At 46.0% G+C, this 26,998-nt stretch overlaps 1 protein-coding gene across 1 annotated transcript in view; it reads right to left on the bottom strand.

Annotated features, from left to right (window-relative positions):
• Positions 1-26,998, bottom strand: part of LOC143178090 (uncharacterized) — a 145,410-nt gene that overhangs the window by 81,544 nt on the left and 36,868 nt on the right. The window contains exon 3 of the mRNA XM_076376540.1: positions 19,633-19,727. The gene's annotated coding sequence lies outside the window, so the exon portion shown is untranslated. The remainder of the gene's footprint in view (positions 1-19,632; positions 19,728-26,998) is intronic.

The following is a 26,998-nucleotide window of genomic DNA, read 5'->3' as shown; positions in this document are numbered from 1 at the left end:
TAAAGGGGGCAAAAAGCGAATTGCCGTAAATCTTGACACAGGTGGGGAAGCCGCGGGTGGCGGCAGCGGAAGAACAGAGAGGGGGAAAGAGAGGGGGAAAGAGAGGGGTCATTTAAGCCACGGGGCCCGATTCTCTTCGGCTGTAAACGACTGCGTGCCTCCCCTTCCCTCGCAACCTGTACCCCGAACTCTCGTAAAAACTTTACCTCGTCCTTCTGCTAATCGGCAGCAAACACATTGTCTTTGGATTGTTGCGTGCCTGCGTACCTTTCTACCGGGCGGGCCCCGCGCTCCATGCTCATCCCCCGTGCCTTTTCTTGCCTTTTCTTGCCTCGCCCCCTCGCCCCCTCGCCCCCTCGCCCAAGGCCCTTTGGGCTTCCCTTCTACATCTTTCGACTGCCTTTTTCGGTAAATGAGCTCGGTCGTTAGCGTTTCTACCGCCCCCTTTTCGATTTCATCGATCTCGCTCGAACCGTTCGCTTTTACCTCGATCGGAGATCGACTTTAACGCAAAGCTCCAACTTTTCTGGATATTCACTCTCTACTCGATACATTACTGCATTTGCAAACAGATCGATATTTTTCATTCGAAAGGTAAGTACCGAGGTTACTAAATCTTAACCGGAAGATGATCAGATCTACCTGATGTTTTTCAGCTATTCGACGTTTATCGCAGTCACGAATCTACGTTTCATGCTCTAATTACATCGCAGTTCGCAGATTACGCGCTCGTGCGTACTGGGAGAGTGTGCCCGACGGCACCTGGAGCACGCATAGAAGGTGTGGACAGATCACGGTTGATCTGTGACGACGCGCATGTAGATATACTCGGCAGTGCGTCGGTGTGCATACACGAGAGATGGAGCATCGACTCGATCCGCCACATGGTTTTCCACGAGGACGAGAGGACGAGAGGACGAGAGGACGAGAAATAGCAGAGAGGGAGAAGAACTTGAAGGTAGAAGCCCCAGCTAATTAAAACCGCGGATGGTAATTAATTAAGCAGACGTCAGAGGAGATCTTAGGATTCTACGCGCGGCCAGGGGTTCTCTGGCTAGGTATCATCAGGAATTCGAAGCTGACGAACCAGCCAACCACTTCCACGAGCAAAAACCGCTCGCCGATGGAGCGATAAATAACGCGGGATACTGTGGTCCGATCTTGCTTCGTCAACGACACACGAATCCATAAATTACGATGCTCCTTCATTTGTCTCCCACTCTCCTCCTCTTCGAATCAAAGCGATTCCTTTTTCTGGATGGAGTTCGAGAAAAGCAGTGATTCTCAGAAGGACATCATTAGGATTTCATGTAAGCCTCCAATATTCGATGCGCTTTTCCACGATCATGATAGGTTTATCATTGAAAACGTAATAGGTTTTTAAACGCCATCTACTTTTATTGGCTTACCAATCACAGCGATATAAGAATCGGTTATATCCAGTTACCCTTGGTATTTCAATTCCCAATTAAATTGCTGAAATGGCTTGAGTAGCCAGCGAATCCGTGGCAATCGGAATTACAGCAATTAACGTTATTGCACCGAGTGCCGTGTCACGCGTATCCGTCTTGTTCTTCTTCACATGGTTCAATCCACTTTCCCTCGCTTTTCCCGATAGCAACTGCGAGCACGAGGTAAAAGGGGATTGAGAGTGGCTCCGATATTGCTCCGCTATAGGTGAACGTGGCTCCTGAGCGGAAGTATATTGTATCCGATAAGGAGAGGGGTTGGATTCTCTTTCTAACCCTGTACCAACTTTTCGCGTTCCTGTTAACGTTTAGATTCAACCAAAGGATATCATAGAAGGATTTGGAAAATTGACTAACAGTATGCTTAACTTTCTTAAATTGTATCAAAAAAGACTTTGATGTAGGCTTGATTAAGTTAGTGCCCATAAATTGTGCAGATTTTGAGGAAACAAGTGCAGACAAGTGCATTTTTATATTTTCAATTTTTCAGTCCTTGGATCTCTATTCTAACGAGATAGCAGCTTTCAGGCGGCCTCTCGAAAAGCGCATTCGCTCAGCTCGAAAGAAAGGAGAACTAATAAGAACGGCGGTGGCTTTTAGACACGTTTCCAGGGAATACTCGGGACGACAGTGTCCACTATCCTGGCCACGAGAGCCTGCTAAGAGGATCCTAATTTCGCGTGTAACCGCACGATTGTTGTTTATTATTATGTATACTAATGAAGCTCTAAGGGGGGCTAGGGACCTCTCAGGTTACTCCGATTCAAGAGGATTTCGCTAATTCAACGGACCAGAGCTGCCTCTCCTAACGATGGATCATAGCGGGAAATGGGAATATGGAGTTCGCCTGGGAGAAGCTTTTCGAGCGAAACGTAAGCATGGATTATCCGGATGCGTCCGCACGATACGCATTGCACGTGAGTTGATTACTCTTAACGTGCACTCCTGCGAACGGCTGCTTTCCATGGTCGCGAAAGCTTCGATTCGAAGGAGGGCTTCCACAGGATGAGAAGGGTTCCGCAGAAATCGTAAAATGTTGCAGGAATTGTTGCGATCGAAGGGCAACGAGTACCACCGGCCGTGAAAAAGTTCATTTGCAACTTTTCTCATGAAATTTCTCCAGTTTCCTTCGTTTAATCCGGTTGTAACAGATAGAATGCCCATTTTATAGAGTCGAGCGTGAATGCCTACACTTACCTACTGAAGAAAAAAAAGAAAGAAAAAAAATCACCTATCACTTGTTATCCCTCGCTTCTCAAATCTACGGTATAATTCGACAACGTATCAACATATAGTCATCGATAGACCTATCGACAGAGACAGACGAGAGATAGACGCGCGCTTGGGGATTGGTCACTTGTCACCTGGCGTTCAGGTATCGGATCTCAATCGGGTCACCCTGTAGACAGCTTAGACCATGACTCCAGGATAAAGTATGATAACAGGACGCCTAAGTAAGAGGTTGTTCGTGTACGCATATGGTCGTGGTACATACATACTTGCGAGCATCCTTCTCCATGCAGTCGAGAGGTATATATTAGCGTGTGTTGTTTGCACGACGATGAGCGTAAAGATGAGAGGAGAGAGCGAACGTGAGGGGTAGAGAACCGAGTGTGAACAGACCGAGACAAATTCGTGAGGAGAATGAATGAGAAAGGGAAGGAATGAGAAACGACGAGAAAGAGGGAAGATAGGAGAGAGAAAGGCAGAGAATGCAGGGGGTGGCGGTACAGGAAAGAGCGGCAGCAGCAGAGTGAGAGAGGATGAGAGAGAGCGAAAGAGGGGAGGGCGCAGGCGCACGCGAGTACGTTACGGGCATGGCCAGAGGGCAGCTAACGTTTATAATATTAACGCTAATGGACTACCTTATACCTTATATACCGTCCGACCCCTCACCGGGCTCTTCCCCTTCCCTACGTCTCCAGACACCCTTCTCAGCCTTCACCAAAATACGGGATAATATTCATGGATGTATTCAAGCTAATGCACCAAGGCACCTCGCAGAAAGGGAGAAGAGAAAATGGAACGTGTACGCAACGAAAGAGGGAGAAAGAGGGAGAAAGAGGGAGAAAGAGGGAGAAAGAGAGCGCGTCGAACGCATCTGAATGTAACTAGAATACAGTAAATATATTAAACCTGTTTGAAATTCAGTCCTAAATCGGGGATAGCTTTCTTCACCCCGACACATTTTTAAATGACATGTCAATTGATGTTGCGATTTTTCATTACTTGCACGAAACCAATTTACCCATGGACGATGGTCGGTTCAATCGACTTTTATCCATGCGTTTCGACATGATCAGAGGTGACGCAGTCTGATAAATCTTGTATACCTTCCATTATCGGAGTATGTACTTCATTCGTAAATGGTGTGTCTCTGAAACGCAGGAAATAATAAAAGCCGATTCAACTCCTCTGGGGGAGGGGAGGGGAGGATCTGCTCTTCTTCTTCGTCGATCTATACGTTTGCGTGTATGTATACATACACTTATTCGCATGTACGGGGGAGTAATATTCATAATGTAATGGAAGCAGCGTAATGTAAGCTAATGCATCCTGCAATTTCTTGAAAGCATTCGAATAATTTAGCCGCAGCCAGTGTATTCCTAATATACTTAAAAATTTCTGCCAAGTATCGAACGACGAATAATCGACGGCGATGGGGGCAACGGTGGAGGACGCCTTTATGAGATTGAAAACGCGTTCGAGTAACTGCTTCTGGAGCGTGAGAGATCTTATTTCAAAGCGAGATTTTCATTCGTCGAACGGTCAGGCCTCGTTACGTAATCGATGAAAGGGAGCTATGCGGATGTCCCTTCGTGCTCACCCTTCCATGCGATTCTCTTCGAAAATTTCAGAAAATTTCAGAAAATTTCAGAAAATTCTCTGTTCTCGTGAACGTCGCAGAGAAAAGATTTTCATTATCGAAAAGGAAACAGAATATCCATGTTAAAATTTACTTTATTGCCAATCAGAGGATGGTTCGTTGCGATAACGAAAATTCGTTAGTGGCGTAGGTTTCGATGCAAACCTCACAATACTATCCACGAATACTATCCACTATTCTAAGTTGTGCTTGTATTATCGACATTTTTCCAGTTTCCCTGAATCTCGTCAAACAGGCACGACCCTTCGACCCGCCTCTCTCAAGGATTCATTAAAAATAATGGATATTCATTAAAAGTAATGAAACTTCGAACGCGAAATACTCGATTATTTGTTTGAATCGCACTTAATGTAATTAAAAGGTTTCGTTACGCTTTTTCCCTCTTCCTCCTCCTCCTCTCCCTCCCTCTGCCTCCCTCTCCCGCCCCCTCCCCGTCCTCGTTCGCTCTCCTCATTGCCACCGTCGACGAAGGGAATTCTTCTCGCGCGTCGAAGCGAACAAGCATATCTTGAGCGGCGCGCCGCAGGACCGCGTCGGAAAACTATATTTCCGCGAAGCGATCTGCATTAAACGAAGCAATTCATTTACAGCCGTCGTCAAGTTCGATTCGTTAAATCTGTACACCGACCGGCGAAATTTCGTTTTAATTAACGAAATAAACGAGAGTTTAAAGGAGCTCCGGGGACTACATTTCAATGAAAAAGTATCGCGGATAATTGGAACGCTAAGAACCGAATTTTCTCGTCTTCGCGTTTGAAATTTCCACCGGCTGGCGAGATCGTCCCAGGGAACGTAATTTCGCGAGATGAAATTCTTCGAAGCGGCGTGTACCTGGGATTACTTGCGTTATCCGAACAAAACGCTCTTCCCATCTCTATCTGTCGTTCTTAAATTTACATATATTTAACTCGCGTACAACGCGCAGAGATACGTTCAACATTTTTCATCGGGAGTTTATTATTAAATCTGTCAAGGTATTTCGCTCGTCCCTACGCGGAATGTTTCGTTTAATTGGTTTAATGCCAGCAAGAATATATTGAAAATACCTCGAGGAAACTATCTGTTCGACGGTGTATTCGTCCATGCAAATTTATTCGCGACCTTGGTCACGGGATTCCCTTTGTACAGCCGTAATGAAAATTTACGGAGACTTCAACTATTCCTTTAATTACTTCCGGAACGGTATCGAACGTTCTATCGCGAGTCCAGGATGAATCCACTACGTAAAATTTATTAACCACGTTTCCATTCCACTATGGCAATTTTGTTCAACAAGAGCGGTTAACATCGCGTACTCGTTAGAAGCGTTTCGTTTCAAAGCCTAAGCGAAAACAACGAGGGAGGACGCGGTGCGTGTATGCTTCGGAAAATATGAAAATTTTTGTGAACAAACATCAAGAGTATGCTTCGCTTTCTCTGACGAGAGTACAGGCTTGAACGGGATTCGGAAGCTGCAGCAGGTGTCATTCTTCAATTTTTTAACAAAATTCGGTGACAAATTAATATCTATTATTTCCTGCACACAAATCCATATATCTCTAATTACTACGAGATTGATTCGGATTTACTAATATCTATCGATTACCCACCCACCCATCCACCCACCCTCAATTACAGCCTCCATCTCTCCAACTCTGCATATCTCCATTATTATTAGAGGACGACGTTTAACCCCCTCCGAGACATACTTAACTTTTAATTACTATCATATAACTAATTAGCCTCGTGGTAGCTGGGGGTTTTGTATATTAATTTAATTTTCAATCTCACGGGGCAATTCTTGGGCGCAACGTTAGTTTTAATCAACCCTTCGTCCCTCGCGTCGCGCCACCCTCATTCCGCAAAGAGGGGACAAGAGGTATACAGTTGGGAGGGGGAGGGTGGTTAGACACGAACGGAGGAGAAGGCAGAGGGGTGACAGAGCCCAGTAGAGAGGGTAGGGGTAGAATGGAGTACACCTACTCAGCTAATAAAAACCGGCAATAAAAACCACCCCTTAAGACCAACGGCACCGGGGGCTCTCGCTCTTTCTACCCTCTCTGGTCCTCATCTTTTCCCTCCTGCCTCTACAACACAGCCCCTCTCACTCCCCCGCCAAGGGGCAGGGTAAGGACCCGCGTTCCCTACACCTACCCACCACCCCACTTCCTCTCGTTCTCTGTGTTCTGTGCAGCAGCAGGTTTATTCACCTGGCTGGGATTAACTTTAATCAAGTATTTACATTTTAATTCGCTGCCATGTACATTCAACCGACCTACAGACCCTTTACGATAACATCGTCGTTTAATTGCAAACTGCCACTTTCGTACGACAAGACGTCTGCCCTTACCCGCAGAGAGAGGAACGCCACTAGTCGGGATAATATGTTAACTTGGAGTCGCTGTAACGTGACCAGTGAAACGTAGTTGGGGGAAAAATATGTCTGGTCCGAGGATAGGAATCATTGATCGCTGCCTAGGGAGTCTCGTCATTAACGAAGCTTCAACAGTCGTAACGGCTAAGTCTCATCGTTTAAACTCTTATAAAAATTTCAACTTTTACTCACTTTATGTAACAAACTTGCTTGTTGTCTTTCAAAATAATTGAATTGTTAAAAAACAGCTGTTGCCACTGCGAAAACTATCTCAATTTTTCAATATAGACGGACCGATTTTTTGAAAAATAATTTGTACAGCGCGGTTTCTCGAATATTATAAAACTGAAGCAATAATCACGCCTAATCAGACGCAGCGCGAGGCACCCAGCTTATCTCGCGTGACAGCTGTTCTATGCCGCGATACGTTTCTAATTGGACTTAATTGAACCCATTGTTGAATTTCATTCGACGCGGGCTCGTCCTCCGCGATGGTAGATAACTCGAAATTGAATTGCTCGCTCGCGCAAACGTTGGACGGGATTTAAAAACCGGTCGCAACTTCACACTGGTTTCCTATTAAGCTGCGATCACTCTTCTAGCTGGATTTTATTTTTGTCACGTGTTGCGGTATAAAATAAAATAAATTTTTCTTCAGCCATCAACGACTACGGTTATGGAAATTTTACAATTATATACGGTTTTGGAGTATTAGAAATATGCTATACATCCAGGTATTTTGGGGAATAAAATTTCTAGTTTCGAATTCGTTTGACAGGTCGCGGAGATTTCACAGTGGTCAAGGATCACCAAATTTATTATTTTATGACCCACTCCAAGACCCGACGACTATTTTCGCGCCTTTTTCTCCTGTTGCAATATACTTTTACGATCTCATTCAGGTGTCAAACTTTCCAATTAACGAACACGGCATGGGGAACAATGAGTCAGCGTATTCGAGTTTTTGCACGTTCACGGTCGTTCCACCTTGAACGAAACGAAACGGATCCCGTCGTTATTTCTTCGTCGTTGGTTTCTGGTGGGTCTCTGGTGGGTCTCGTCTTAATATAGGTAAGTATAGGTTTCTTGGCAAACTAAAATAATTCTAGCAGAGCGTTAGAAGTACTTTACATCCGCATTGTATTTTCGTCGGTGCAAATTGTATTATCGATAATATCGCAGGAAGTCGTGAAAACTAGTTTGTTGCTCTATGTACGTCCAACAGAGTTCTAAGTTGAAATAGAGGAACTCAGATAGCGTTGGCAATACCTTCGGGATATCTGCGATCCAATTAATTGATACTGAAGATACACATTATTGTTACAACATTACTCGCGTAATCCCTGGCACCATGGACGTTTATAGCGGCTCGTACGCTCTGCTATGTTTTAGTGGATCGTTCGAATAGCGTGCACGTCCCATATTCCAACGAACAGTACAGGTCGGACACGTTCTACTCTCCGGATCGTCGACCAGTTCGAGGAAGAATACAAACAACCTCGTAGAACGTGGAAAATAAACGCATGAAACGGGGGGTGGAATCTCGATACAGGCAGTGAATCAACGATAAAAGGAACGATTTCAACTCGTCTGCTTCGTCCCTCCCAGAGATTAATGGGAAACTTGATAGAGGCAATTTCGGGGCTATGTGGACAGAGACACTTGCTCGGGTGAACCAAGCGATATCCCGATTTAGAGTTCATGAATCGATATTATGGGTCGTCGTGAAAAAAGCAATAGTACGACGTCGAGTGGTTTGCGGGGTTTGGGCAGGCCCAAAACCGTAATCACGCTGCTCGATAAGGAGCCAATTACATTTTAGCCGGGCGCGATAGCACCCGGGGTAAACTAATTGGTCGCACCAGAAAAGAGATACGTCGCGTCGGCGATAGTCGCGCGAATTAGAGAAAAGAAGGAAACTAGGGGATATAAGCTTGTCCTATCCGCGGTGAGCATGATCGCCGAACGAAAGAAAGTCTCTCGGACGCAATTTCAATGTTCGAGGCTCGTTTGGCGGGCTGCCAGCGCTCACGTAACTAACTACTTGTTTTGCCAACCCGTGCACACACTCCCCCCTGATCGGCTGTGATTCTCGATTTTTCGAAAAAGGTTAACACCTCGGCCGTCGCGGATCACTGTTCGACCACGTGGCGACGAACGGACGCGCCTGCGTGCCCCAGTCTCGAGACCTTACACGGAAATTTCTTCTCTCAGTCTTCCCGTGCCCTCCACTTGGCACGATACCGCGGACATTGGCAAAATGCTTCACTCGAAATCGCGCTGAGAAACACCGGCCAGGTTCCAGTTAACCTGTGAATCGTCACGCGAGCCTCGGTCACTCGGTCAAGCGGATCGAACACTTGTCAAGGGACACCTGAACAATCGATGCTTCATCCCCCCCTTTTCTCTGAAATTCTATCATTCGCACTGTTTCTGTAGGCTCATCGAGAACACCTTCGAGTCGCCGAGCGTTATCTACAACCAACGATATCGATTTTTTCCCGTGATAAGGGACGAGCGATAAAACGCGCGATAAAACGCGCGATAAAACGCGCGAGAATCGAGTCAGATAAAAACCCTGACGGCGCTACGAGGCTCCCGCTTGTCCGTGGTAAAGGTACATTACTGCTTTCTTACCTCGATCCACGGCATGCGTAGGCTGTGTTTCTGGTTGTCGTTAATATTCCTTCGAGGTGAAGAAGCTGCCTGTAGGCAGGCAATAACAAACAAACACTTTCCGCACAACGTAGACTGTTGACGAACGACACTGCCCGAACGACACGACCTTCTTCCGATCACGTTTGTCAATTCCTGAGGATTCACACTCGAACGGATCACCTGGACGACTCGAACGACTCTACATCGTCGGGGCAGGTGTCACAGTTGACACCAGAATCCCTTCGCGGTTAATGGTCCTTCACAGGAGAGATCTTGTCACTCGAGACAAGAATCGTCGAGAACGCCGAGGCTCGAGACCACCAAGGCCTTTGCTTTCCTTCGAAAGCTCGCGTCTTCCTCGTCGAATTATTGATCTTAAGCTTCGCTTCGTATCGCGAAACCCGGCACCTAACGACTCTTGTAGCGTTCAAACAGGGATTCACCTCTCCGAAGCGTTCCGCACCGATATACGCTAGCGTCTCTCCTAACCACCTTCCGCCTTCCGCGTTCCGCCTTCCGCCTTCAGGGTAATCCGAGACAGTCTCGCTTCGTTCTATCGGCCCTTCTGGTTCCTCGACGGCGGGATGACAGGGAGTAGAGAAGCAGGATCCACCGCGTCACTCGAAGCACACGAACGACAGCAGACTTCGGGGCTCAGTCGCGCACGTTCAGCGTAAACCGTTCTCGAAGGAAACTGGACTGATGCAGATCTGCCGGACGCGAAAGCACACCGCGCGCGCGACACGCAGAACCCATAGAGACGCGACGCGAACCGCACGGCACGACGGCAGACGAGCGAGTGGGGTTTCGAAGGCTTCCCCCACCCCTGGTCGAACTGTTGAGCGGGCTAGAGCGAGCGCGCCGCGCGTTCGAGCGGGTAGACTGCGAGCCTCGGTCGGCGCGGCGCACGGGAGGACAGGGGGGAGCGTCGCGGCGCGGCGCGGCGCGGCGGCGAGCTGCCGAGGAGCCGAAGGGGCCGAAGGGGCCGAAGGGGCCGAAGGGGCCGAAGGGGGGAGAGCCGAGAAGCGCGGGAGGGATGACGCACGAAAGTCGAGAGGGGCGGCTGCAGCGGGGGAAGGATAGCTGAACATCAGGGGCGTGAGTGAAGGAGGGGCATCGATACCTCCCCTCTTTCGCCCTACCTCGACGCGGAGGAGAGCGCACTCCACGCTCCACGCGACTTCGCGAGTGAAACATTTCGCGGGTTTCGCGGACGCTGGGCGTGGGATGGGGTCCCGCTCAACGGAGGGGGAATGGAAGGGAAACGTAGTGAGGGAAGACAACAGTATTCCCGTTAATTGAACGACTCTCGTGGAGAACGAGAGGGGTGGCGGCAAGACGAGGAGGCCCGGGACGGAGAGGGAGGATTACTCGCAGTAATTACTTATTTTTATTACGCTCCGCCTCCCTGCTTTCCTCCCACTCACCCTTGGACTCTGTCTTCTTCGACGAGGACGACGAGGACGACGAGGACGACGATGACGAGGGAGACGGGTCGCTTAGTCAATGTTATTAAGCCAACTTTTTACGTATCCAATCTGTAATGCGTTTACTTCAGCTCGAAATAAAAGGGGACTGCCATTCTTTCGCTGGGACTATTTCCTGAACGGGATTGCAAGACAGATGGCTGACGCGATTAGGCGTTTTAATTAGGATATTTGAAATGTCGTGTTTCGTTTGCGTCCGGGCCATAGGGTTTAGATACAAGAATTCTTAGATACTGGAAGAATGGTTACCGAAGTGAAAGAACACTTTCAGCTAATTGAACGACTACGGTCCCTGAGAATCCGGAATGGTGGCCGATTACTTCGGGTAATTACTTATTTTTATTACTTTCAGCCTCTTTGCCCCTTCCATTTCTTGAGTAACATCACTTATCGCTGGCCAACCACGAACGTTGCAGTCCATAGGCCACCATATTTCGTTGTGATACGTACCTCGTTACTTACTAGTTCTTAAGTATACGTATATAAGAAACTGTTCACCGTTTCGTGTGTTACCTCCTGGTCTCCTGTCATCGCGTTACCCACCCGTTTGGCTTACCAGTTGCGTGAACAACCGATGAACCTGACCGATCGGTTTCGAATCAGCAGGTATACAACTGCGGACGATCAGAGAGTCGATTTCCGGACGATTATCTAGAAACTCGACGATCCATTATCACTGAGAGGCTCTTTTTGCCGACCCTTAGGCGGCGTACGATTTAAGTGGTTCGTGCCCGACGAGAGAATCGTCTCTAAACGGTGTCGATTTTGCGGTGTCGCTGTCACAGACGCTCCCTACGTGCGAGCTTATTTATCGAGTACACGAGAATCGCGAGAGGCGATTTAACAGGCGACGTGACGCGTTTAGTGGCCACGAGATGAGACAACCTGCCAAGGGAAGCAAGTAAGTACATACTCCAGATACTCTCTAGTTGTGGTTGCCGATGTCTGGATGATTCATTGATCATAAGAGCCAGGAACAACGCATTCAGTTTCTTACGTGCTGTCCATGAAACGTGTTTCAGACTTTCCAAAAATACTTAGCCCATGCTCTACAATAACGATGTCCTTGCGATTTACCTATGGATAGGCCTTTCCGTCTATGAATCAAGTCAATTAGCCAAGATGAAGCGTCATTTTGACACGATCCACACTTTAAGGCTGTTTACACCGAACATGTAACTCGGTACAAGCCAACGACCAATTATACTTCACCTGGGTTGCGACCACTTTTCATTTGCCTGTTTTGTTTGCAGGCAAACAAAGGAGAATGCAGCGAGAATCGCAGCGGACGACAGACAGCACAACGGCTGCGCACAACTACGTCCGGGCTCATTTATCCGAGGACGCGTTTAATTCGTTTAATTATTCCATTATTAATTACTTCATTAATCGCAATCGCGCTCTACTTATTCCGGGAGGATACTCAGCAGAGGGAGACTGACATACGAGAAGATCGCCATAATGCACTTTTAATAATTAACGCGCAAAATATGAATTATTTCGTTCATATACTGAAATGGTTGAAACATCTGCTTATGTATGCGTGTATTGCTGTTAATGTTTCGAGCCAACAAACGCATCGACGTTTCTCGATGCTGTGGCCATGGAAATTGGTCGCTGCGGTAACGTCCAAATAATTATAAGGATCATTGCTGCGGGTCTAACGAAGAAATATACCTAGATAATTGAAAATCGTAATAGGTATCGAAAAAGGTAATTATTTCAAGCTTGCATATTTTTTCATAGATATTTCAGCAGAGACGAGTATACTACTTTTAAGCATACGCTTTTCGACGGTAACTTCGTTCAATTATTATTATCGTTTCTCCTCGTGTTTCGAGCCATGACCGACTCCACACTGGTTGCACAATAGAAGGGAACAATACTCACAACTGATTGATCCTTAACTTTTAAAGTGGCGCCTAGTCGCGGCTTGTATTGGCTACCACGCTGTCGGGATTCTATCGATGTACGAACTTATCCGCGAGATTGTTTCAATTTGCATATCGTAGAAAGCTGTGTCAATGAACATCGTATCGAAACCTCGCGGTTATTGTCAAGCTTCATCCGTAGGCGACGCACAATGAACGTTTATTCTGTAAACGTCTCTATTATTTGTTCGACCCGTGCCGCAACTACCAGTTACAAATTTTATATTGACACGTGGTGAGTTTATCGTGGGACGACTGTTTGCTATCGCGATTCCCAGACTTTCTATATAGATTCCCTTCTCTTGAGATTTCTGAGACAAGACATTTCATCTTACGCAATGTCGCCATTGAGATTTGTTTTGTAGCAAAAAAAGTAGCTACGTTATTAAACGTATATTAATACTCTTAATACTTCTAGTTTAAAGAAAAATAGGTAGAATAGCTAGATGGAAAGAACAGCACAGAAAACAGTTAATATACATATAGAAAAGTTCGACTGAAGCTCTCGTCACGCCCCACCCGACATGCGTCGAGCCATTTTTAGGATTTGTCAAAAGTTTTATCTGGACTTGCATCAACCAGCAGGAAAACACTAAAGCGATGTGGTGCGGTGTTCGAAGGATCCGACGGTTGTGGTCCCTGGTCGCAGACAATAGGGCGAATCCCTGGAAAGGATCGTGGACAGACGACAGACGAGGGGTTGGGGGTAGAAAAAACAATAACACGACCAAGCTCACCGTGGTTTCGGATAATTGTACCGGATAGCTCGAAAGGTGCCGACTGTCTAAGGACTGGCACGCTTGTCAGGAGACATTAGGATATCTATCGCGGTCACCATGGACATTCTGCGATCCGCAGGCTCTTTAGAAGGACTTAGGATTGTTTCTTCGTAATCCAATAAGGATAAAATTCTCCGTGAGAAGAGCCAGGGTAGGGAACTACCTACTTTGGCTGAAACTTTCTCAAGACTAGTGAGGTCTACTTGGGTATACGGTCAATGAAGATTATCGTCTTCTTTCAAGAGCAAATGCTCCTACAATCATTTGGACCCGGAAGAATGTTCACCTATTGCGCAATTGTTTTCTGGCTAAGTTAGCTACATCGAAATACTCGTAGAGTTCTTGAATAGTGATCAACGCGTTTGTTGACAACGGGCATGACGTTTGCGATTCGTTTTTACCCACAAACTTCCGAAGATCATTAGACAGCTGCGGAGGGCGCGCGAGCCTCGTAAACTCACCTCATAAAAATCACCAAAATACACGCACCTTACATGGAGGCGTCGTGTAGGCGGGTGTCATATCTCTGCAAAATCATTGCCACTAAAAATCAGAGGTTTCTACTGGAAATTTACAACGGTCATATTCGAGGTGTGTGCGACCATGTTGGTGTGGATCTGCCATGGGGTGTTAAATATTTTTTAACCGAGGATGCTGCTAACCGGCCCTTTTTTCAATTCGGAAACGAGTTTCGATATGCGGAAGATCGTATTTTTTCCTTATTTGCATTCTGGACGCCAGTAAACGCTAGCAAGTTCTTTGCAACTGCGATCGACGCTATCGCACGTTTTGCCCACGTTGTGCCCCGTCTCGCACAAATAATTTATTTATTTATACGTGGGTGGAAGAATACAGTTTAATAGCTACGATATAATTGCAACGATGGTAGTAGGTAAGTGATAGGTATGTTGATCTTTCATTGAAATTCATACAAGGTTTTAGTAGGATAATATTCACGCGTCAGAATAGCCGAAATGCCAAATTCCTCGCGAAGGCAAGCACGAACTTCTGAAAAATCAGCAAGGTAAGGACATGCAGGATTTCGCCACTTGCTTGCTTTCTCTTCTCAGTTTCAAATTAGGGATGCTTTCCATTTGCCTGACGTCTGCCCCGCCCCAAAGCAGCTCCTACAGTAGCAGCCTATTCGAATTCCAAACTGACCTGTCCGCCGAACAACCCACTGCCGTAGCGTGGGGTCTCGTCCGCATTTAAAAATCTTCCTCCAAGACCCGTGTGCATTCGAGCGCCACCGAGGTCCACAAACTAAACGACAAAGCTAGATTAAAATGAATAGTTTCAGTATTAGAAGAGTTATGTCCTAACCCATGAATAGGATTGTTCTGTAACAATAGCTACTATATACAGTATGTATATATGTAGGTACATGCACGTAGAATCAGGAGATGCCAATGGAAAGGCGAACATTGAAAATTAAGCGACATTCGAAGAGAGAGCAGTGTGTTGCTCGAACGTCAGGGTAAAAGAGCTATGAGACGAGGAAGGGAATGAGGTACGAAGGTACGGAGAAGAGAAGGCCGACCGGGAATATTGAAAAGCGGTCCTACGAACGCGATCAAGAGGGCCAATTACCCTGGGGAGGGGAACGGAGGGGTGGCCAGCCCCTGTACGTGCATCGAGCGTATTTTATCTACGGGCCTTACGCGAATACTCCAAGTATGCTTGAGCCACCGCGAGTGTTCGCATACAAGCGACGCATTCGAACGTTCGCCGGTGAATTTACCTGCTCGTTCGTACGTTCGTTCGAGGAGCCAGACACACATAATGCCAGCTTGCTACGTACCCTCAGTCCTATTGTAAGGATCAAGTCCCGTGCGTCGCGGAAGAGGGCAACGAGTTAAGGGTATGCTCCACGACCACTAACATCGGGAACATTTATCGGATCAAGCTTCCTGCCAGATCATTTCTACGGAGGTAGCAGGAGAATTTTTCGTTTCGTTCGAAGCCAATGACAAGTGGCTTGGTCGTATAAATATTTCTTAGCAGTTTTGAAAATCAAATAAATCGGTGGACCATTCGATACAGGCTTACGGTTGCGTCGCGATATCTGGACGAAAGCAAAAGGAAAGAGTAAACGCGGAAAAGGATCGGTGGAGATTAAATTTGCCAATGGAGCAATCTTTGCAGAGCACGGCCACTGAAATCTTAATTGAAGTCGACGCAGTACGCCGTTGGATACGGGGGTCGCCCTTTCAAAAGCAGCTCGTTTTCAAGAGTACCTTACGATTGTTGTTCGGCCATGCCACGACCGCCTACAAACACGTTACACACACAGTTAGGTAATTATATTTACCTTCACAGTTTTATTATTTACGGCCCGTTAGCGAGAGACCTGTTCGCCGCACCTCACCCTCTTATCAAGACCCCCCCCGCCTACCCTTAACAGCTCGTATTCCTATGTGCTGATCAATGACGTCGCTTCGCGTTTCCCTGACAATGATTATCAGGCAAATATTGTCCTATCGTCGATAATGACTTACACTCGCTGTCGTCGAGCGATCGTGCTGAATCGTTAGCGAAGAATTAAATCTGTTTAGGTATCCTTTCAGCAATAGAGATCTTATCCTGGAGATTTCGCAATTGGGAAAATTGTAAGTTAGAAGATATAGAAACTAAACCACAAATAGTGGCCTTACCAAACTGTAGATAAACTCTCGAGGGATTCGACAAGACAAATTAATTTAAAAACGAATTTCGTAAAGGTTCTCGTGTTTAACAAAATTTAGTATCAATATAGTTCATTGACTAAGTGTGCGGCTGCCATGCTGTTTTCGAGATCAAAGGGTTAATTAAACACTTTCTTTGCTAAACCACTTTGGTGCTTACAACAAGCTCACCTGCTAAATCTGTTTCACGAAGTCGCAACGTCGACGTTGTTAACACACCCTTTGCTCGTCGCGGCCTTATTGTGCGCGCATGGAACTTTTGACTGTTTACAAAAGGCGAAATGGATTCTAATTGAATTTCGGTTGAAAGTTGCACACAGCGGTTCCAAATGAAATCTTTACCCTTCAACATTCTCCTCTTCTTTTAGCTTCGTGTTTTCGTGTTTTCGCGTTTTCGTTTTAATATATTTTCTCAGGTTTTCATTTTGCGACAGATTTTTTCAACATTCTCTTTGAAAAAGGAATTTTTCTAGCCTGCGCGTTATTCAATTTTCTTCTCTTACCATGAAAATTGACAGAGGCCCGACCGAAATTGTTATTTTATAATTGGCAGCCAAGGATCGCGCGGAGGATTGGCCATATTGAAATATCGCACGATCTCAACGCGCAATCACGTCAAAAGTTAACGCCGCGGTTCCTCGTTACGACGGCGACCGAACGGCGTGGAGGCTATAGAAAAGTAACGCAACATAGGTACGCGATTCGACGTTAAAACCGTGCTGCGATGATGACGATAACGATAATAAAGAGAGCGAACAGTGTATAAGCGTGGCACGAAATACCCTCGGCGAAACAATATCGAGGGTGTCGCGAATAAAGCACAGTCGAAGGGAAGACAAAAGGACTGGCATCCTTAAATTAATCTACAGATATGTTTTCATAATAAAACTGAAAAATATAACTTGCCACGATATTCCCACTATCGCCTATCATTCCATTTCTAGAATTCCATAATACTGCCTACATGTTATTGCTCACTACTTTTGAAAAGAAGAGTAGATAATATTGACACGATAGTCTGTGATGAGATCTAAATGAAGCAGCATCAGTAACGCGCGTTAGTGCTAATAAAACGCGAAAGTAACATGGAACACGAACGAGGAACAGCAAGTGGCTGGAGGGTAGAGCGAGGGGAAGCGAAAAACGTGTTCGACCATTTCGCGACACAGGGTGACACTGGTACCTACCGGAAACAATGCTTCGACACCGCGTAGGTAATACAATATTGCGAATGGTTACGCGTATCATTATCCAGCAGCCGTTATCGCGATCGAACCACCAACATGTCACACTTCATGCACGCACAGAAAAAACGATTTTGCAGTGCGCCGCTTCCGTGTGTCTGTCGATACACCCGCCTCATTCTCTCCTACATGTTGTTGTTGAAAGTGCCATAAAGACGATGGGCTGTGTTAAAAGACAATGAAATTCGGAGGTTTTTGGAGGGGGAAAAGGGTTCGGCTGGAATTTGTTTGCCTTATCTAAACAGGTATTCAAATGTAATTTGAGAATGAAGATATGAGTAGTAAAAGCCCTACATATTATATACACGGAAAGAATTAAAAGATCTTTCGGTTTGATCACTGTACAATTTTCACGGAGGGGTAGGAATAGTTTCCCAGGGAGAGCAGGGTGCAGCTGGTCTGCAGCCTTCTCGACAAGAGAAAGGTTGTCACGGTCTTTAAAAGCATTATTCAACGTTTTCGAGGTTTTTAGAACTCACTACAGTCAGAGCTCTCGGTTGTCAGCAATCGTTTCCCTCAAATTGACCACGTTCCCTTTCAATGACTAAAAGGGACGATTGTCAGAGTTCATCGAACTGTGAAAGACATGGAGCGATATTGTATGGGAATTTCATTGGTTTCTACCTACCAATCACCGTAACCACCTGGTAATCGAATAAATAGCATGAGTGGTCAGCAGCTGAGTCGATGAAACGCTTCATTAATCTAATGAAAACCGACTTTCGAATGAAACAATTCAAACTACATCGCTACTAAATTTTTCTTGTGAAATTTTCAGTCAAGAGGATGACTTCGCCTTAAAATGACGACGCGACGGTTACCTGCTTCGATGGATCCTGTTTGATCTGGTATTAGCCTCAGAGGCATTCGGATCAGCTTGAAGGTAACAGTAAGCGAGTGAGCCTCGAGAAACGAAGTCACACGAGGCGAAACGCGAAGTGAAGCCCCAGCCTGACGATTCCGCTTGTCCCTGCGACGGAAGTGACGTCGCAGGCACCGACGGAAATTCGTACTGGAAATTCCGATGGGTTCGAGAGGTCGAGGAAGGGAGAAGAGAGGGCAACAATCAGGGTAGACCCGGCATTACGCCCCATTCATCCCCTGCTGCCGCCCCTTACCACTCGCGAACCGTATTTGGCTGACAATTCTTCATTTGCGTGCAGCAAACTCTACAGCGCGCGCCATGGCATAGCGAAAGGTTTAAACGGCTCGCAAAAGCCGGTTAAATTTCACTCGAATTTGCTGGCTCATTCGTTCAACGATCGGAAACAAAATGCTTCGGCCGTAAATTTTCTGCGTTACCCTCTTCTTCTCTTTCACTCTCTCTTTTCTATCTCGCAGATATTTTACCTATTCGCTGAGCGAATCAACCTACATGCTATCTTTTACGAATTAAACTGCATTGTCTTTCACGCAAATTTGTCAGGGGCGCGTTGCTTTCACGACCACCTGGAACGAACGAATTAGAACGCGAAATTAGTTTCGTGATTCGACGCTTGTTCACCTTTTGCCTTTTTCGCGTGTTCGAAGACATTGCTACGATAGGGTCAGGCGGACATTTCGAATGGCACAGTTAGGTGTACATGCTACCATACATACGACGATGTCACTTGGACGGTATTGTCAGAAGCTGACTAGCCTACCATCCGGGAATACGAAATTCGGTGGTTCCGCGATGTATATTCCTGCTTCAACTTGCCGCTACTCGTCGCGCGCAATCTCTAAAGACGCGTGATGCGGTCGTCAAATATTTTCTTTCCTCGACGACTCTACCCTACTCTATAACTCGTACGACTTCTGTCTTAGCAATACCTTTAGCCCACCCTCGAATCCATCTACAGGAAAACTTAGTTAAATAGTGCCACAAATGTGGATACTTGGTAGATCGTGTATTTCGCGACATTAAAAATTGAAAAATGTGAAAATTTGAAGATTTGAATATTTAAAAATTTGAATATTTGAATATTTGAATGTTTGAATATTTGAATATTTGAATATTTGAATATTTGAAAATTTAAAAATTTCAATAATTGAATGTTTGAAAATTTGAAAATTTGGCTAACTACAAAATGAAAATTGATGTCCAACACTGAAATTGATAAATCCCTACCATAAGTAATTTGGTAACAGTTCAACTCACCCTTAATTTTCGAAGGGCTTCGTCTCACGGTCGAAAAGATGTTTAATTCTTGTTACTCGCATGATGATATCACACCATCGCACGCAAGATCATTTCTAAAACATACAATCGTAAGATAAGTTAAAATTGAAAAACAAATTAAAACGGTGTTTGCGCAACGCTTCTTACTCTTCGAAAGTGAAGTTCGCGAGTTAACTTTCTTCAAAAGAATGAACTTCTGTAGAGTGTTGACTTTCTCAAAAAGAAGATTACAAAATAACACATACGTAGCAGATTATACTGTGGTTGAATTTGAATTTCATTAACTTCTGGAAACCTTTTGCGCGGATACTCATACAGTTAGTTGAAATTAATAAGCTCTCAAACGGTAGATACGCGTACTTAGAGAATTAATGAGTATGTATAAAATCGAATAAAGTGTAATTTATAATAAATTTTAAGCTTACTCAACATCGAGACGTTTTCTGGAAACGAGCAAACTTGTCTTTCTGATGTTCATCGCGTAGAGATATCCGGTCGGTCAGGTGGTCCAATTTGAGGCGCGTCGAGGAGAAAAAGGACCAACAGTCGATGCAGAGGTAAATGCAAGGGACGGCGGCGCGGCGGGTGTACGTCAAATTGATCCATATTAATAAGAACTGGTGGTTCTCGCGTTCCCGGATTTTTGCATAAATTTGAATCGGGCCTAGCGCACGGCTTGCAACGAAGGGTTGCGAATTTGAATAATCGAGAATAATTCCGAAGTTTTCTCGCCGTGTAAACGCGGTCCGGCGTAATCAGCGACAGGGCTTCGAAGCATTTCACGATGTAACGCTTCCGCGGCTTAGATACGCGCAGCTAATTAAGCACTCGTCGGCCAACGGCCATCGGAAAAAATACGCTCGTTTCGAGTCAAATTTTCCTCCAACGCTGCTCTGTCTTCGTTCTGTTCTACCCTTTTCTCCGCTTTATTCGGTGTCGCTGGAGTCCGTCGTGTTTGCGATTTTAATGAATCTTAACTTAACCACATGATATATGTACATGATATATGTACGCGTTTTATTTCACGGGATGAATGATTGTGCTTCATCGAACGATCTCAATTCCAAAATACAGCTTCCACAATTTGCAAATCACAGAGCAGAATATTCCTTTTTTTTCGATTCAATTCGTACGTGCACGCTCAAGTGGCAAAAGCGTATTGAATCGATCGTTTTAACAGGCAACGCTACATTGTTGTATCGGTGGAAGGTGGAGGAGCGATTAATAAAGGTTTTTATCTGTGTATGCGGTTATCTGCGACCAAGGCGGCGTCATTCCATCTCCAAGCAGATTAAAGCGAATCTTATTATATCGAATGACGAGATCACGTGATCAATCACAAAAACACACAACGAAACTGTCGTGGCTCTAATACGAAGCAGAGGAAGAGAGCGATACGTACTCGAGAAACGGGCCACCCGTCGAGAAGGTGGAATGTGGAACTGTACCGACAGGGACGGCGGCGGTACTGGTCCCTTCGCCTCTTATCGATCACGTCTTTTGTCTTTCATCCCTTCTACCTTTGCATTTCTTTCAAAATAAACAGTTGCATCACAGCCTTAGCTGAAGCAACTGATAAAAAACAGTTCGAAAATTCTGTTATACCGCAAGGTATTTTTGTGTGTTCTCTGCGTCCCTCGTCTCAGCAGTATATCTTATCTTTTACGCAGTTAAACCGTCCTATTACACATACCCTGGGTCAGCCTACTTACGACACTGTAGCAGCCTCTCTTCTCGGTCAAATGAAATTTTTCCTTTCACGAAATCCTGTTACCTCTGGCCTGGGACTCCCCCAGCTTGTTCCGTGGCGCTTGGTCTCACCCGTCCTGTTATGGTCTATCCTATTATAATTCCGAGCATGCACGCTCGTCGTCCGTACGTCCTCCAGAGAGATGGAAGAGTGTAAAACGTCGGACACCTGGGCAGAGAGTTTAGCCGGGTATTGTCAAGAGACAAATATGAGTTAATACGTCATCCAGGGACCTATTCAAGGGTCCAGCGCCGACAAGAATGGTGATCACGAATTGGCCGGCGTATAAATGTGTTTTAATTGTTCCCTCTCCCCTGTTCGCTTCGTCTCTCTCTCTCGCTCTCTCTTCATTTACTCTGTCCCGTTTCACCTTCAGCCGGTTCGCTTCTCCGTTTCTTTCTAGCCTGGACCCGTTCGAGGAACGCTGCGCGCAGACCAGCCGAGATGTGAAACACAATAAGAGACGGCGTTAAAGAATTTTCTATTATCTTATTGTTACGGGATGGCCTTTTGTTCGCCGATACGTGGTTCTCTCTAAAGCAGCGTCTCGGTGAACCTTGATTTCGTCATTCGGAGCTTCGGTTCAAACGATAGAGGGAGTATTAGGCTTGAAACTTCAAAATTTCAGACTTCGAGAGTGACAGAAGATCGTCAGTTCTGATACCTCGTTCTCTCAACACCTTCATTTCATACCTTTTGTGATTATTGCAACTGAAAGTTTTTATTTCCATTAGTTCACGAACTAGAAAGAAGCTCCTAAACTCTCGTGGAAATTCACCGAGCTGTTTACGTGCCTGCATAACGTTCTCGCTCTCGCATTGACATGATGGATAGCCGACGTGAAATTAACAATCTTATCCAGCGATTACTCCCGTCGTGCTCGTATTATGCGCGGCCATGGGATCCTATTAATTAAATTAACTTTGTCTAGGTCCTTTCGGATGGATCGTGTATGCGGAGGGTCCAAACTCGTTTTCTTCTTGATTTCGTTCTGTAACCGCGCTGTTCTCCCTACTCCTTTTCCATGAACCCGATAAGCCGCGTAGCACTGAATAGTCATCATTTTTTGACATAGATAAATACAAATTGGGTCGTATCCTATTACATCTAAGATTCTTTCGTTGGACCCACGAAATCGGTTGACCTAGAATGGAGTTGGTCTGTACACGCTTATGCCTCATGAATGAAAATGTAGTTTGCGAACAAGAGGGATATAAATTATCCGAGTATATCGTACGCCCTTTTCCCTCAAGTCAGAATGATCGATTAGGTTCGTAGACACTGCCTTCCTTCAATGTCCTCGATATGATACCCGACCACAACGCGTTACGTAAATTGAATTATACGATTGTCGTGTCGGTGCAGCCGTTCGAAAACGATTCTACGTAGAAAGCCTCCAGTCGAAATTTCTCTTGGGCGATTGTTCTACACAGTAGGGAGATCCTTGGGTGTACTCTCGTAAGTAGGCACCTACTTGGATCGTTTCGCTCCGCTGTCCGCTGAGGAAACTCTCGATCGATGCGAAAGAGTGCATCTCGCGGCCTCCGCTTGTCGCGTCCGTTCACGAGGTTCGGTTCAACGGGATTAACGCGAAGAGACGAGAAAAAAGCATGGATAATAATACGCCGTAAGAGGTGGTAATGGGCAGGAAACTCGTGTCCTCGAGAAAATAATCTCGGGGAGATTAGGCGAGTCGTTTAGTGGAACAGCGCGCTCTATTCAGATGCAAATGTCTGTCAACAGGTATCCACAGCTCTGTTCTGTGCTTACGCGAGATACGCTCTTTTCAAGCCCCCCAGGTCATTCCGTTCTCTCTCTTCTCTCTTTTACGTGTCGGAAATTTAAAAAACGATTAAACCCTTCTGACGCGCTAAGAGGCTTTTTACTTGAGAAGAATACGAATTCGTCAAGGCTGAGGCGTAACACCTTCTGACCGATCGTAAAAGTATTTCATACGTGCATCTATTACTTGATGCTAGATATCAGGGAAAGGAAGTCGCGTTATTTTATAGAAATACTGTTGCACCGTGATTTGTTCTACCAGGAGAAGACGTCTCGAGCGCGGAATCATCACGTTTAATTCGACCTCAAACTGAACACAGAATTCCGGTGTTTGTACTAGATATGGGGTCCAACTAGAACTTGATCCGAATTTAATCTACATTCAATCGAGACTTAATACAAGCACATATTCGATCCAGCTCAAACGAAGCCCTATGGCATCTCGAATCCTATTTGGGAGCCAATTCTAGTCCTCTATAGCCTGAGCCAAGTTTCACAGCAAATGATATTTCGATAATATCCTTTCCTTTAACGTTACACGCATAATTTCTTCGAACGCTATACCTACGCTCCTCTTAACGCATCTTTCTTCAGAAAATAGTAGGACTCACGAACCGAACCTGCTACGAAAATGGCCAAGATTTCACATAGTTACTCATATCCGTTGACCACCAGCAGTCTCGTTCCACTCCACTTCTCGCGATATGTTAAATCCTCCCTCTCGATCCAGTGTTCCATTTTCGTGAACGCCTTCGGGCGTTCGATCGAGACTTGCGATGTTCTCGATCACATGCTCCAACCGATTAAGGAGAGGCAAAGAAACGCCGATGTTCGTCGTTCCAACATCCTTCCTGTCCTGCCTAAGGTTCTTCAAGGACTCGCCTGACTGCCCCTCCTTTCCCCTCCATCCCTCTTTTCGCGATTATGCGCCGGAATTTCCGAGAAAACAGATGAAAATCTCACACGACGAATGCAAACCAGTTGCGTCCCTTAGTTGCGTTGTCGCGTTTCTCTTTCTCGTTCTGTTTCGTTCGGTTGCCTTCGAAGATCGTATCGTGGTACGTGGTCGCTGGAAACGGGCTAAAGGGGCGGCTAATACGTCCCGACGACTTCTAACGAATCTGCCGTACGATTTAAAGGAGCCTGTTGATGCTGCAGCCGAGCGAGTCGAGTGTTTGCAAAGCAGGGAACGAACGGCCGTCTCTACTCATTGGAATAAGATTAAGAGGAAACCGTATTTTGCACCTGCGCATCTCGCTTCGACTCGGCTTACAATTACCTACGAATTTTGACTCGACTTATTCAAGTGGATGATAATCGTGTCGTGAAAGAGATCTGTAATACTTTTTCCGATTATAAGTGATGCTAGAAAAGAGACAAATTCTTCTAGAATCTGTAAGACGTGAAGAATGATGAAAAAGTGCAGCTTTGTATATGAATGTTGTAAGGCGAGTGCATGTAGAGGCAAAGGAGCTAGATGCAAGATCATCGGTCCTTGGCCTTGGTGAACCGTGGAAGCATAATTTTTACGGTGACCTCGCTCAACCGAGAAGAGACTCAGGTATTTACGATGGCACTCGGCCGGTGACATGGGTTTCCGAGACCAATGAATTTTAATTCCTCCTCGGTCGGAGCCTGATTCTTTGGATCCCAGGCCCTGTGGCAGCCCCGCTGCGACACCAGGACGATGATTTAATATTTTAAGAAAATGAGGGGTCCATCCTTAATTTAAGCTCACCGTAGATGGGACCGTGTTCTTGGCAGCGGGAGACCCAGAAAGCCATTACCCAGATATTCGATTCGACAGTTCAGAAGATGCTTTCGTATACAGCGTCCTCTCTTCCCAACCTCCCACTCTCTATGCCTTCTTCGACCTCGTCTCCTTTTTTTTTTAATAATCCCTCTTCACGAAGCTTACGATATGCTGGACACGCAAACAGGATTCGTCGATGTTTAGGTTCTTTTCAATCTGACCTAACTATAACAAAAGTATAGTTTTTGTTGTCGAGTAATTTTTATATAATCACTCCTCCTCGTCGGATAACGTATCAAGTTGCTCCAATGATTAAAGAAATTTCACCAGACTTTTAAAAAGTATACTGTTACAAGGCTTGAAGTATGAGCTTCTTTGAATTATTTGTGACACGCGAATGGACAGAAAAATAGAAAAATGGCCCGGCAGAAGAGTCCTCCTCGGTCGGCAAAAGCACGCATTCCACGCACGTGAAGGGCCCGAACAGGGGACTTAGGACTCGTCGTCGAAGAGAGGGTGGACGAATGCGGTGGAAAGAGGAGGGAACCGCGACAAAGGACATTCTAGGGGGCGATTCCTCCCTTCCCCCGTGGCTTCTTACTCCTTTTTTCTCCTTACCTGAGAGACCGCGGGGCCACAGAGTCTCGACGTTGCCGGTTCGACGACTTGAGGGCCTTATACTCTGTGCCTACCAGTCCTTCGGAGAGAAGCCTTATCTCGAGCCCACGCAACGGCACGTCATGTTACGCTATTTTTTCGATTGATCGAACTTCGTGGAAAACGAGCCTCGTGGCGGGTGTCTTAACTTTCTTTCGTTACCATTTTTCATGTTCGTCAACTCGTTACGAGGCGTTGTTGTCGTTGGACACAACGATATTTAGTGGGCTTTTCTTCATGATCATTCACGCTTAATCTTGAATCGAGAAGGACCAACTCGAAGAAGCAGAAGGTTACTCTTGCGGCACATGAAAAGACACAAGCACCTGGACAGAAGTGATCCAAGACATAGGGCATTGGTTAAAAGGATCACGATCGAGGCGTAAATCGTGGCAAGCGAGAGCTCGCCAATAGCTGTGACGACGCTCCATAAACGACGAGCTTAATTCGATAGTAAAGGACGAGCACGGCTCTATTCGAGAGGACTCTAACGATCGTGAGCTGTTGGAAGACTTATCCCGTACGAATGACCAGTATTCCATCGAAGGTCCGTGGATATACCCAATTCCTCGTCGAGGTAATTGAAACGTAACCCCATTGTTATGGCGTAATTGACTGACACCGTGCAGCCTCTTGCCTTTACCTTAGCCGTGCTGACTCGATCCGATCGGGTCGGGGCAAAAACACCAATCAGGATGCCGCGAGCAAAAAGTCAGCTCGGTAAAGTGACTAGCTTCTAACTTCTCTCTCTTTCTCTCTCTTTCTCTCTCTCTCTCTCACTCACTCTCCCCCACTCTACTGCTCCACGAATCTCGATTTCTCTCTCGTTCAGTTGTCTCTCTGCTTATTCCACGGACAGTCGATCGTCGGAAAGAGGAAACGATCCTCCCGTTGCGACAAAACCGTTCTATTCCCATCTTCCTGTCCTCCAGAGACTCTCGATCCCCGATAGCCGCGAAAACGGTCAGAGTCGATTTGTCAACCGGCTCCTCGACGTGCCCGCGACTTATCGTTTTCGAGGGACGCTCGAAAAACCGCTCGTTATCGAGATCGTGCGAAAGAAAGTCGCGTTACCGTTAGACGAGCGAGGCGGGACAGGTTTTCAGCGCGAAACCGACGGGAGATGTTAAATGGCGATAAGCGCAGCTACGGCAAGAAAGTGTCGTCTTTATGTGCGGAAGGGAGCGTTTCGGTTGGTGATTATTGCCCCACGGACCTCGCCTCGATCTCGCTCGCAAAAAGTTAATAAAGTTCCCGAGAGCGCGTCAAGGTTGTGCTCGAACGTCGCGACGTAAACTGGTCACTGAACCACTGATTTTCTCGATAGAAAATAACGCGTAGATTCAACTCAGGAATTCTCTGAAAGGAGAATTCGCGTGGAAGGCACACGAAATTCCGATTTA

This window comes from Calliopsis andreniformis, chromosome 1 (assembly GCF_051401765.1).
Source record: "Calliopsis andreniformis isolate RMS-2024a chromosome 1, iyCalAndr_principal, whole genome shotgun sequence".
NCBI lineage: Eukaryota > Metazoa > Arthropoda > Insecta > Hymenoptera > Andrenidae > Calliopsis > Calliopsis andreniformis.
This window is presented reverse-complemented; position numbering and strand designations above follow the sequence as displayed.